At 36.0% G+C, this 14,427-nt stretch overlaps 1 protein-coding gene across 1 annotated transcript in view; it reads right to left on the bottom strand.

Moving 5' to 3' along the window:
* Positions 1-14,002, bottom strand: part of LOC102890256 (probable ubiquitin carboxyl-terminal hydrolase FAF-X) — a 113,385-nt gene extending 99,383 nt beyond the window's left edge. The window contains exon 1 of the mRNA XM_006917732.3: positions 13,594-14,002. The gene's annotated coding sequence lies outside the window, so the exon portion shown is untranslated. The remainder of the gene's footprint in view (positions 1-13,593) is intronic.
* Between the last annotated feature and the right edge of the window lie 425 nt (positions 14,003-14,427).

The raw sequence follows: 14,427 nt of genomic DNA, 5'->3' as shown, positions 1-14,427 counted from the left end.
AGAACTACCCAGAATCTTCCAGAATCTATTCTAGGACTGAGCTCTAACTAGTTACATTCTTCAGTAAGCTCGACATAATTCTGGGACACAGCTGAGGTAGTAAACTATATACAATGACTTTGAGGACAGAACAGGAAAAAAGATTTGCTATAAAATATACATATATTGTATATGTACATGTTTAATAAAGAATTTGTCATATTAAAAGACTAAGTTTAGATAATATTATCAAAATGGAATACTTTTTCCTATATTAATCCTTAAAAGCATATTATAATAATCACTTCACAATCAACAAGAAAAATAGGAAGTCAATGATATGGTGAATTCAAACACTAACATACAGAAAGTGATTCACATCTTTCTCTTCCTTTATTAAAATTATAGACATAAATAGTTATTATAGTAGTTATTATAGTAGTCCCATTTTCCATTTTATTTACCAAGTAGATGTATGAAGTCTTGGGCTACATTAATAAGCTTGAACAGATCAATACTATTTAAGGCCTTTCTCTCTTCATTTCTGAATAGAGAATTGAGCACACTGAACTAAGTACACAGAAACATTAGAAATAACCAATAAATTTCTATTATTTCTACTTCAATAATTCTATAAATTCTGTAAAGTCTCACACCCCTATGTCCACAAAAGCTAAATTAATTTGGAAAAGTTTCTGTGGAAAACAATTTTAAACACTAAATGAAACCTCAAATTTATTTAAATGAAACCTCAAAATTTCTTAAACTGAGCTATAGTTGCACATCAAACTAGTCTCTGTGGATGGTCTAAGTAAATCACAGAAAGACAACGCTTCAATTTTACATCTTTCAGGAATATTATGTTAATCAAACATTTTTAAAGAATAAACCCACTGATCAAAATATTCTGAATATGCTGGCAGACAAGTAAAAAGTGAATTTTATTCAATGCAGTTTAACATCCCTGTGACTAATCAGGACATTTATCAAATAGCTGAATATTTTAATAATCTTAAAGAATTACAAAATTTATTAAGCTGTAAGCCTAGTCTGATATATAGAACAATCAAATTTCAATGTTTAAACATGAAAAAGCACATAAACTAATAATTTTATAGCGCATTTGGCAATAATTGGTACAATGGTTGGAATTACCATTATTGAAACTATTAGAACTCAATTTTCATATCAGTCTATGGAAATAAAGTTATCTAAATAAGATATATCCAAAATGCTTAACACAGTGCTAACATAATTAGAATTCCAATGACCACTTTGCTATTAAAAAATTAAAAATTAAAAAATTATGTTATTTGCTCATCAAAAAGATGTATAATTGCATACTTAGTAACAATAACCGAATAATTCTTATCCACAGTGCTTTTAAAGATCACTTTGTTCAGGCTTGGCATTACACAAATTAAAAAGGGGGGTAGGAGTGGTGATGTGACAAAGAAGTGTCAGAACTATTTTAAAAACTACCCAAGTGACTCTACTGTGTTATCTGGGTTGAGAGAAACGTTTCATTAACTCTTTTGCAAATGTTGTCAGACTCTATGTTCAAAATGATGATAATAATAAAATAAAAATAATAGTAATAATAATGGCTTTCAAGGACATAGCTCCTAAAAGAACAATATGAAAGCTAAAATCTATTTCTCAAGCATCGAAAGAAAAATACATCAAGATTCAAAAAATACAACAGTAAAAGTGCAATCAAGGTTAACATTAAATTTTACCTCTCATGATGGTTACAAAACAATGTGTTTATAATATCTTACTAGGTATTAACTAATACAACTAACTTGTAACACATAAAAATAGTTAAGGGGTTAAATTGTTTATAAACGACGATTTAAAAAAAATTTAAGTATTATTCTTCCTTAGAATAAAAATTAACTTGCCTATTAAGAGCATAAGGATAATGTATAAATACGACAGTCAAAAAATAAACCCTCATTTATTTATAAGCCATTTTAATAACTCAAATAGGTTTTGACAATAGTGCCGAAAACTCCTCATAAGAGAGACAAAAATCATGTCAACAAACTATACTGAGAAAACTGGATATCCATCTGCAAAAGATGAATCTGTATCCCTAACTCACACAATACAGCAAAGTTAAACCAAATGGATTTTGTAAAGCAAAGTGTAAGTATAGTCATGCACCAGAAAACATTTTTAGTCAACGTGGGATTGTATGACAATGTTGGTCCCATAAGGTTTTAAAAGAACTAAAAATTCCAATGACTTAGTGACATGGTAGCCATTTTAGCACACACAATGATAAAATACTTTATGATGGTAATAAACAACTACGTTACTGGTTTATTTATTACACTTTTTATCATTATTTTATTTTATTTTTCTTAGGCAAGGCAACCCTTGGTTGACCCCACAGACTGCAAGGACCTTGTCAGCTTACAATCTCTTATTTTTTACTTTTTACACGTACAGCACCTGGTTTTCCTAGGTGGTCTCCCATCCAAGTACTAACCAAGCCTGACCCTGCTTCTGAGATCAGTCGGGCTCGGTCTTGTTTTATCATTATTTTAGAACGTATTCTTCCTATTTAAAAAGTTTATTATGCTGTTACACCAGCAGTGGCTTCATACATCTCAAATTTAATGCATCTCATGACTGCATCATTCCCTATTGTGCCTCATTAAACCTAATGTTGTTTTATAGTTTTAGTATAACCTAAGTGAACAGGGTTTATAAGCTCTACAGTAGAAAACAGCATGTCTCGGGCCTTCACATTCACTCACCACTCACTGAGTCACCCAAAGTAACTTCCTGTCTTGCAAGCTTAAGTGTCACTGTTCCTTTGTTGAGCCCTCCACAACCAGTGTGAAGATGCAAGCGGGTACCATGAATCTTCATTAACCTAACACCATCCGCCCTGCCCTGATGATTACCTGAGTCCCTGCCCACCCAAGCCACTTCCAGTGGCTTATCCATACAAATGGCATTTCTTGGCTCATGCTAGGACTTTCCTAAAATCACTCAAAGGTTCACAAATCCCAAACAAGCATCATTGGCCTCAGCATACCCTGTACCTCTTGCTAAGCAGCCAAAGCCCAGCACTGGGGCAGCACCAAAGCACCACCTCCACAAATGACACACCCAAAGGGTGGACTGGGCAGACATGAGAGCCCTGTTAAAGCAAATCCTGCTCCTGTAGGCTCAGCCCCTGCACAACAGCCCCTCCACTGAAGCCAGAGCCAATCCTCACAGCTAATCAGCCTGAGGGCAAAAACCTCCCACTGGGCCAACAGCAACCAAGGCTCAACTACAATAAGTGGGCACACACAACCCACACAAGGAACATCCAGCTCGGGTGACCTAGAGGCTGTGCCTCTGGTTCCCACTGGACACCTACTACATAAGGGTAGCCTACCTAAAACATACATAGAAACAGAGGGAGGCAGCCAAGATAAGAAGACAAAGAAACTTATCCCAAATAAAAGAACAGAACAAAACTCAAAAGGAACTAAAAGAAACAAGAAAAAGAATCTACCAGGTGCAGCGTTCAGAACACTGGTTATAAGGCTGCTCCACGACTTAGGGGAAGAGTTGATGAACTCAGTGAGAACTTCCAACAGTAAGAGAGAAAATACTAAAATGAAAATAGAAAGCATAAAAAAGAGCCAGTCAGAAAAGAAGAATACATTTGAGAGAATGAGCGGTAGATTAGATGACGAAGAAGACAGAACTGGTGATTTAGAAAGCAAGAAACACCAAATTAGTACAGCAATAAGGAAAAATCCCCCCAAAAAAAAGAGAAGTTTAAGGGCCCTTTGGGACAACATGAAGTGAAACAACATTCACACCATAGGGGTATCAGAAGAAGACAGAAAGCAAGAGACTGAAAACCTATTTGAAAAAATAATGACTAGATACTTTCCTAACCTGGTGAAGAAAAGAGACATACAAAGCCTGGGAAGCAGAGGTCCAAACAAGATGAGCCCAAAGGGCACACCAAAACACATCATAATTAAAATGCCAAAGAGGGAATCTTAAAAGCATCAAGAGAAAGCAACTGGTTACCTATAAGAGAGCTCCCACAAGACTGTCACCTGATTTCTCAACAGAAACTTTGCAGGAAGGGACTGGCAGAAAATATTCAGTGTGAAAGTAAGGACCTACGAAACAAAAACATAGCTGGGGAAGCAATACTTAACACCAGGCAAAATGACTAAAACAAAGGCTATGAATATAGCAGGAAACAAAGAAGAACCTAGTAATGCCATTTCTGGGTATTTACTCAAAGAAACCCAATAAACTACTTAGAAGGGACAGGTGCATATATATGTTCACTGCAGTATCACATACTGAAGCAACTTAAGCATGCATCAATATTTGAATAAAGAAGTGGTACATATATACAATGGAATATTACTCAACCATAAAAAAGAAAAAAAATATTGCCATATCCAACAACATGGACGGACCTAGAGAATACTTTGTTCATCAACAAAAAACACCCAAACTGCACATCAGTACCTCTGAGCATGGGATCTGTGCAGAAGAGCTTCCACAGGTCAGAACCCTGAGACTGGGAAAAATAAAGAAGCTGTTTCTTACAGCCACCACATCTTCCTATGGGGGAAGGGAAAGGGAGAACATATGGAGAATTCCATGAATAGCCCTGCCTGAGCGAGTTTATGAGTTCCATGCAGCCAGCAGCAGGACCCAGTCATCAGGGCAAAAAGAGGAGAAGCAGATAGGAGAAAAATAACAACTGATTTTTACCGGCTGTGGCACCAAAACCAAGACTAAGCTGCAGCCCCACAACTCCAACCCAGAAGGCCCCTGCCTCCATGCCCTCTGAGACCAATCACTCCAAGGCCCCAGGGGAATCTGAGCAAACACAACTAAAACTGTTGCTAACACTGACAGGGACTGAAACTGAGGGTAGTGAGTATGATTAAAAATCTACAAGAAAATAAAGCCATTATATAAAAGAAATATTAAGGCTTTATATAAAGTAGGGATCCAAAAGGCTTAGATGCACCTACTGGAAGACAAAAGAAAAGCGCTTTCTTTGCAGTAGACTAAAGAGACACCTTTATATAATAAATCTTCTTTCTGGAAAAAAAGCAGAATACACTTCCATTAATGCCCAGGTGGAGAAATAGTTCATTAAACACCATGAACAACCGAAGTGACAAGGCAGCTCGGAAAGAAGGAGAAAAATCTCCAGAAAATAAGCTTACAGACATATAAACATGCAACTTAAATGACAGAGAATTCAAGATGGTACTTCTGAAAAAACTCAGTGAGTTTTCTCAATGAGTCATATCAACAATTTCAGAAAATGATAAAACTACTAGATAAGCAGAGCAAGAAAACTGATACACTCAAAAAGAACCAAATGGAACTTCTGGAAATATAAAACACATTGCAAAAGTTGAAAAATGAAATAGCAAGCTAGATAAACAGAGCTGACCAAATGGCAGAAAGGATCAGGGATATTGAAGACAGAAATCTAGAAATAAATCAGAAGGAAGAGAGAAACCAAAGAATGAAAAGTCATGAAAGAGAAATACAAGAACTAGCTGATACCACCAGGAGAGGAAACATAAGAATAATGGGCATTCTCAAAGTGGAGGAAAATGAGCAGATATTAGAAAGCATTTTCAGTCAAATAGTGGACGAGAATTTCCCAAAATCTAAGGAATGACCTGGAGCTTGGAATCCATCAACAGAACACCTATTTATGTCATCCCAAAAAGGCCTCCTCCAAGACACATTACATTAATATTATCAAAAATCAATGACAAAGAAAGAATACTCAGGGCAGCCAGGGAAAACACAGTAACGGAAATAAAGGAAATCCCATTAGATTCTGGTCAAACTACTTAGCACAAACCTTACAAGCCAGAAAGAATATTTGAAATCAAATATTCAAACTATTAAATAAAAGAAACCAGCCAAAAATAATGTATCCAGCTAAGATCTCCTTTAAATATGAAAGAGAAATTAAGACCTTTCCAGACATAGAGAAATTGAGGGAATTCTCTACTACGAGGCCTGTATTACAAGAAATACTGACAGGGGTCAGTTCATCTAAAACAAAATGACAAACAAACGAAAACAAAAGCATAATTAGACTAGCAGGCAGATAGAAGCGGAAGAGTGCAACCCTTCCTATGAACAGAGCATTATAAGCTTAAACAATAAGGAGAGATTTGCTACAGCAAGATAATAATGAACATTCAACATACATAGGGACAAAATGAGACAACGGTGACTGAAAAGAGGACGATTCAAAGATCCAAATTCTCAAAGAGGAATGGAGATAAGGAATGCACAGAAGAAAATGGATGACTGTTTATCTGTAACTACCCTTTACATTTCTTAATGGTACCCACACACAGAAGATTCAGAACTGAAGTATAGAACAAAAACAAAAGAACCAGGGGGAAAATCCACAAAACCCAAACAAATTAAAAACAAAACAAACCATACAAACAAAAAGACACAAAAGGACAAGGAAGCAATGGAAACACCGAGCTACCAGAAAGCAAAAGATAAAATGGCTCTAAGACCTTATACTTCAATAATCACCCTAAACATAAATGGACTGAACTTACCAATAAAAAGGCAAGATCAAAAAACAAAACCTAACCATTTGCTGCCTCCAGGAGACACATCTCAGTTCCAAGGGCACATATAGACTCAAAGTAAGAGGGTGGAAAACGGTATTTCAAGGAAATGGCTTTCAGAGAAAAGCGGGAGTAGCAGGACTAAATTCAGACGAAACAGACTTCAAAATAAAAAAGCTAAAGAAAGATACTGAGGGACACTTCATAATGATAAAGGGAATCATGCAACAAGACAACATAACACTTATCAACATCTATGCTCCCAATCAGGGAGCCTCCTGATATGTAAAGCAATAACTAACAAAAGAAACAGACCAAAACACTATCGTAGTAGGGGGCCTAAATACCCCACTGTCGGATATGGACAGATCATCCAAACAGAAAATCAATAAGGAAATAATATCGAATAATAACTGGGTCAGAGTTTAGAAATAAAAAGAGAGATCAAGAGATACATAGAAACAAATGATAATTATAGTATAGCATATCATAACTTTTGGGACACAGCAATAGCAGTCATAAGAATAAAGTTCTTATCATTACAGGCCTACCTCCAAAAACAAGAATGAGCCCAAATAAACAACCTAATGCTTCACTTTACAAAACTAGAAAAAGAAGAACAATAGAGCCTAAAGTCAACGGAAGGAAAGAAGTCATCAAAATTAGAGCAGAAATAAATGAAACTAACAACAACAACAACAAATAAAGAAAAAATAAATGCAACAAAGAGCTGGTTCTTAGAAAAGGTTAATAAAATTGACAAACCCCTGCCTAGACTCACTAAAGAAAAGAGAAAGGACACAAACAAAATTAGGAATGAAAGAGGAAAAATTATGACTTATATCACAGAAATAAAAAAAAATCATTCAAGAATATCATGAAAAAGTATATAATACCAAATATAATAACCTAGAAAAATGGTCTAGTACTTAAAAAAATACAATCTTCCTAGACTGAATCAAGAACTGGGAAGTCTACACAAACTGATCAGCAATATGTAAATTGAAACAATCATCAAAAACCTACCAAGATGTAAAAGTCCAGGACCAGATGGCTTCACCAGTGAATTCTACTAAACATTCACAGAAGATTTAATACCTAGTCTTTTCAAACTCTTCCAAAAAATCGAAGAGGAAGCAATACCTCCCAACTCATTTTATGAGGCCAATATTACCTTGATACCAAAACCTGGTAAAGACAATACAAAAAAAAGAAAACTACAGACCAATATCTTCTATGAACACAGATGCAAAAATCCTAAATAAGATACTAGCAAACTGAAAACAGCAACAAATTAAAAAGATTACACACCATGATCAAGTGGGCTTCAGCCCAGGGGCACGGGGATGGTTTAATTTACACAAATCAATTAATGTGATACACTACATAAATAAATTAGAAAATAAGAATCATATGATCGTATCAATAAATGCTGAAAAAGTCTTCAACAAGATACAGCATACATTTATGATCAAAACACTCAACAAAATTGGCATAGAAGGAAAGCACCTTAACATAATAAAGGCCATCTATGACAAACCCTCAGCCAACATTATACTTCATGGTGAAAAACTAAAAACCTCAGTCAAGGCTGTCCACTATCGCCACTGTTATTCAATATAACATTGGAAGTCCTAGAAAGTGCAATCGGACCAGAGAAAGATATAAAAGGCAGCCAAATAGGAAATGAAGACGTCAAACTGTCACTATTTGTGTATGACATGATTCTCTATATAGAAATTCTAAAGACTCCCCAAGAACACTACTAGAAACAATAAACAAATACAGTAAAGTCTCTGGATACAAAATCAATATTCAAAAATCCATCGTGTTCCTATACTCTAATAATGAAGTGTCAGAAAAAGTGTGAAAAATAATTCCTTTTTCAATTGCAACAAAAATAAAATACTTAGGAATAAATTTAACAAAATATGTGAAGGACCTATATAATGAAAACCACAAGATCCTATTAAAACAAATCAAAGAAGATACAAAGAAATGGAAATATATTTCATGTTCTTGGATTAGAAGAATCAGCATAGTTAAAATGACCTTATGCAATCCCCATTAAAATCCCATCAGCTTTTTAAAGAAGTGAAACAAAAAATCATCTGATTTGTACTGAAGCACAAAAGACCCTGAATTGCCAAAGCCATCTTGAGAAAGAAAAACGAGGCTGGAGGCATCACACTGCCCAACTACAAATTACACTACAAAGTGACAAATCAAAACGGCATAGAACTGGCAGCAAAACAGACACACGGACCAGTGGAAGAGAACTGAGAATCCAGAAATAAATCTATATTTATATGGGCAAATAAATTTGACCAAAAAAGCGAAAAACATACAGTAGAGAAAGGAAAGCCTCATCAATAAATGGTGCTGGGAAAGCTGGAAAGCCACCTGTAAAAGCATGAAACTAGACTGTTGTCTATCACCACTCACCAAAATTAATTCAAAATGGATTAAGGACCTGAATATAAGACCTGAAACACTAAAATGCATAAAAGAAAACATAGGAATTAATCTCAAAGACCTTGGACTTAAAGAGGATTTTATGAATTTGATCTCAAAGGCAAGAGAAATAAAAGTAGAAATAAATGAATGGGACTACATCAAACTAAAAAGCTTCTGCTCAGCAAAAGAAACTGTCATCAAGGTAAAGAAAGAACCATTGGAATGGGAAAATATATTTGCAAGCAACACCTCCGATAAGGGCCTAATACCCAAAATATACAAAGAACTCACACAACTCAATACCAACAATAAAACAAACGATCCAATCAAAAAATGGGTAGAGGACCTGAACACACACTTCTCCCTAGACCAGATATAAATAGCCAACAAATATTTGCAAACATGCTCAACATTGCTAGCTATTAGGGAAATGCAAATCAAAATCACAATGAGAAACCATCTCACACCTGTTAGAATGGCTAAAATCAACAGGACAAGTAATAACAAATGCTGGAGAGGATGTGGAGAAATAGGAACCCTCATACATGGCTGGTGGGACTGCAAATTGGTATGGCCACTATGGAAAACAGTGTGGAGGTTCCTCAAAAACTAAGAATTGATCTACCATATTATCCAGCAATCCCACTACTGGGTATTTACCCCCAAAGACTTGAAAACCCATATCCGAAAAGATATTTGCACACCAGTGATAACAGTAGCACTATTCACAGTGGCCAGGGCATGGAAGCACTGACGTGTCCTACAACAGACGACTAGCTAAGAAGCTGTGGCACATACATACAATGGAATATTACTCAGCCATAAGAAGACATGAAACACTGCCATTTGTGACAATCTGGATGGACCTTGAGATAATCATGCTAAGTGAAATAAGCCAGAGAGAAGGTGAAAATCCCATGCTATCACTTATATGTGGGATATGAACCTAAAAGCAACAAAGGAAAAGGACAAACAAACTCATGGACATGGACAAACAGACCAGTGGTTACCAGAGGGTAGGGGAGTAGGAGGGAGATAGGAGGGGTAAAAGGGATCAAATATATACTAGCTGAAGGAAACTGGACTCTGGGTGGTAAACACACATACACTATGCACATATCAAATTATAATGTACACCTGAAAATTATATAATTGTATTAACCAATGTTACCCCAATAAACATTTTTTAAAAATTAAAAAATAAAAGAATATTATGCTCAGTAAAATAAGTCAAAGAAAGACATACCATATGATTTCACTTGTATGCAGAATCTAAAAAACAAACAAAAAATCAAACAAAACAAAGAAACTCATAGGTACAGAGAACATTTTGATAGCTGCAGGTGAAAGGAGGGGTCAAAATTGGGTGAAAAAGAGGAAGGGATTAAGAAGTACAAATTGGTATTTACAAGTAAAGTACAGCAAAGGGAATATAGTCAACTGGGATGTGAAGTACAGCATAGACACTATAGACAGGTGGATAGTAGATTTGTTTGGGGGATCACTTCATAAGTTACACAAATGTCTAATCACTATTTTGTACATCTCAAACCAACATATTATATGCCACTGATGATTTAACAGTTATTTAAAGAGAAAAAGAAAATAAACTACAAGAACACATTGCAAAACATCTATCAGATAAAAATATACAACCTAAACAGAGAATGTTTTTTAAAAAAAAACAAAAAAACCTGATTTAAAAATGGGCAGTCTCAATAGAGTTACACTAGATTTACAAACTACCGATAAGCACATCGTAATGTGCTCAACACTGTTAGTCTAAGGGAAATGCAAATTAAAACCACAATAAGATATCACCAGAAGGAGTAAAAATATCAGAAATTAGAGGAACTGAATATCCCATAAATTGCTGATAAGACCATAACTGGTACAGGAACTCTGAAAACTATTTGGCAGTTTCTTAAGTTAAATATCAATTTACAATATAATCCAACAATTTTTTCCTATCCAACATAAATAAAACATACAAGTCTTTCTGTGTGAACATTATATTTGAAAATATAATGTTTCTTGTTCACACAGAAAGACTTGTAAATTAGGGCTAATAGCTTTACTGAAGTTCATATTATAAGAACCATATTTCAATAGAAATCCCAAAACATTATCTAAGTGAAAAGACAGACATAAATGCTACATATTGCATGAATCTATTATGTAAACATTCAGGACAGGCAAATCTACAATGATAGGAAATAATTAGAAATTGCCTGGGGAAAATGACTGCAAACATGCAGGAGGAACTAGAGTGATAAAAATATTCAAAGTCTGGTTAGGGGCACTGTTTTCACAAGTATATAAATTTACTAAAAACTGTACAAAGAAATACACCTCAATGAAACTGTTAAAAAGTTAATTTACCTGATAACCAAAAGATGCAACTGTTTTTCCAGTTTTAAAGTACCAGTCCTTTTTGAATACACAGTGAAAAAGGAAAAAGTCTATATCTGAAATAATTATGTTTAATTTGGCTTAAACATAGTGGTTTCCACACTAAAATGCTAAAACAAATAAAAAACATTAAAGAGAGAAACTTCATCTGTCCAGCTATACAATGATTAAATGTTGAAATTTTATTACAACATCCAATTTCAAAAACTATAAAAGTCATTAAAAATATATACCTTATCAAAGAAAAATTATTAGAGGATATCAATGAAAAGTGTCATATGTTACACTCAAAATGCATTTCAAAATCATAAGAAAAAGGACCCATGGTAAGTCCTACTTGACCATTTCTATCTAATAACATGGTTTAAGGTAAGAATCTACCCTTCAAAATTACTTCTTTAGAACTCAGATTTTCAAATATAATGTTTTGCTATAAGCTATAACAATTCCTTCCAAGTTTAGAAAAAACTTAAAATTTTATTAGGGACAACCAACAAAAGAAATACTAGAACACTGAGATATGGTGAACATTCATGTTAAAAATGAATGTTCTTTCCTATAGGAAAGAATAAAAAATTATCTAAAAATCTTACTTTTAAGTGTTAAGTAAAACACACTGAGGTGACCCTTTAACACTAACTGTAACTACTTAAGGCTTTAATTTCTGATAAATACTGAAACAATAAAGTTTAAAACATAAATATTAAAACCACATGAATGAGTTTTTGAACTGAGAAAACAAATGCTGACTCGCTGGTAAGGAGTCTTACTTTACCCACTTCTAGAAGTCAAAATGGCAGTCGGTTAAATTAGGAGAACAAGGAAAATGTAGTTTACAGTCTTACAAATTCAAATACGTAGTTTAAGATAGGCAACCAACTTCTGGTTAAGTACTTCTGAGAATATTACTTCTCATGATAAGCGCTCCTCCCCCACCACCCCAAAATCTGTTCAATTTCGTAATCAAATGACAGCAAAATTTTTTTAAAAGCGAAAGTATACAAATGTTATTTATGTGGGTTTAGAGAATGTGTTTAATGATAAGAAAAAAGAACAAAATATCCTCCCTAAGAAATACAGCATGAATATTTAACTCATATCTACAATTAGCCAAATTAAGTTAAAAAGTATGCTGAAGTATTCAAACACCTGCAGGAGTACGTGCATAGTAGAAAATTCAAATATGGTTATAACAAAATACCACAGAATAACATAAATGCTCTATTTAAAAAATCCCTAAGTAAATGTTAGCTTCGACAGAATTCCATGCAATTACATAAAATATCTTCTCCATAGCTCTAAATTAATATTTTATAGTAATTTAAAAATACGTATATGAAAACTAAGACATGGTTATCTCAAGAACGAGATTTTACTACCAACAAAATCAAATGTAGTAATCTCTCTGTAGAAACAGATAACAGAAAGGTGAAAAAAGTAATTAGAAATGACTTTTTTACTGAAACTTATTTCTCTGTCCCGGGGGCCTTAGCAAGCTGGAGAGGTACAGGAGGGCAAAAACGTTTAGACTGTCAGACTATCGTGGGAAGTGGACAAATGTCAAATAGACTAGCCAAGCGTAGGTGGGGCCCAGCTCTGTTTCAAATCAGTCCACCTCATTAGTGGTATCTGAAGTCAAGCCAACCAGGAGATTCACGAAGGGTCCTCTGGTGACCGAAACATGGAGTGGTTAACCCCAGCACTAGATAGGTCAGCGCAGAAGAGACAGAACCGTCAGCCATTTTCCTCTACACTCGAAAATATGTTCCTAGAGCGCCGGCTGGGCAACCATTAGAGCTGAGTGCGACCTACCAGCACGACTGCGACAACTGGGAGACTGTCAATCTGCTTTTGGCCTGGCAGAAAAACAATAAATAGTGACATGCCTCCACCGTATTTCTGTCTGAGATCCAGTTGATTCCAGAAAGAAACTGGCGACTACTAATCACAGAGCACAAGTGCCTTTACATCAAAACCAGAGTACTGGAAGGCAGAAAGCAGCAACCAAATTTAGCCCCAAGTCACAAACAGAAACAAAAACAAAAAATTGCGACGGCTAGGCTCGGGAGTGGTGGCGTAATGTTAAGGACATTGCGCTCACTCCGTCCACCTTGGCACGCGGTGGCCCTCTTACCTATGTTTTCACTCGGAATGCAACTCTTCACTAAGGTGGTTTTCACGCGGTGCGTTTCTACTGTGTCACCTCCTCTTAGCCCGCAACAGCAGTTTCGCAGATCCCGGCCTGGTCTGTTCGCTGCGACTTACGCCTAGCTCCGGCGGCCGACACCAACAACCAAGAGCTCTACGGGGCCGCCTCCTGTGAAATAAAGACAGCGGCAGCAGGAACCACCTCTGCAAACCCTGGTAAGCTAGGTGAAGCTGGAAGGGGGTTGGGCTCAACTGAGCCCCCAAAGGGCGGGGTGAGGGAAAGCTGGGGCTCAGCAGTTGCCTAGGCCTTTCCTCTTCAAAAATGGCGGAGCCGGCAAACCAAAAAAAAAAAAAACCAAAAAAACCGTCAGCCCAGTGAGTATCGCAGCTGCGTAGACTCCCACCAGCCCTAGCGCCACCCACAAGCGCGAGAACTCCGCCCCTTTAAGTCCCGCCCCTCGACCCTCCTCCTTCTTCTGCGCAGGCCCTATCCCTAAGCGCTTCTTCGTTCTCCTTCTCCCCTCCCCCATGCCCTCTCTTCCCCGGAACTGTGAATAATTATATGCTCAGAGCCGGAAGCTGATCCCTGACTTAGGCGCCATGATCCCGCTCGAAGTAAGGGGTCCAGAATCCGGGATCTGCCCCTTCCAACAAACATTATTAATAACTCGGAAACACACCTTTCTATTAATGGTTCACATCCAATCCCCTGAGATAACAACGACTCTTACTTGTGTCAGTATACATTACTTTTACATGATTACAACAATAAAAATGGAATCAATCATACAAGATGTAAACTTAGTTTTGGCCCTTCGCA

Source organism: Pteropus alecto, unplaced genomic scaffold (assembly GCF_000325575.1).
Source record: "Pteropus alecto unplaced genomic scaffold, ASM32557v1 scaffold477, whole genome shotgun sequence".
NCBI lineage: Eukaryota > Metazoa > Chordata > Mammalia > Chiroptera > Pteropodidae > Pteropus > Pteropus alecto.
Note: the sequence above shows the minus strand (reverse complement) of the source record. Positions and strands in the feature narration are given on the sequence as shown.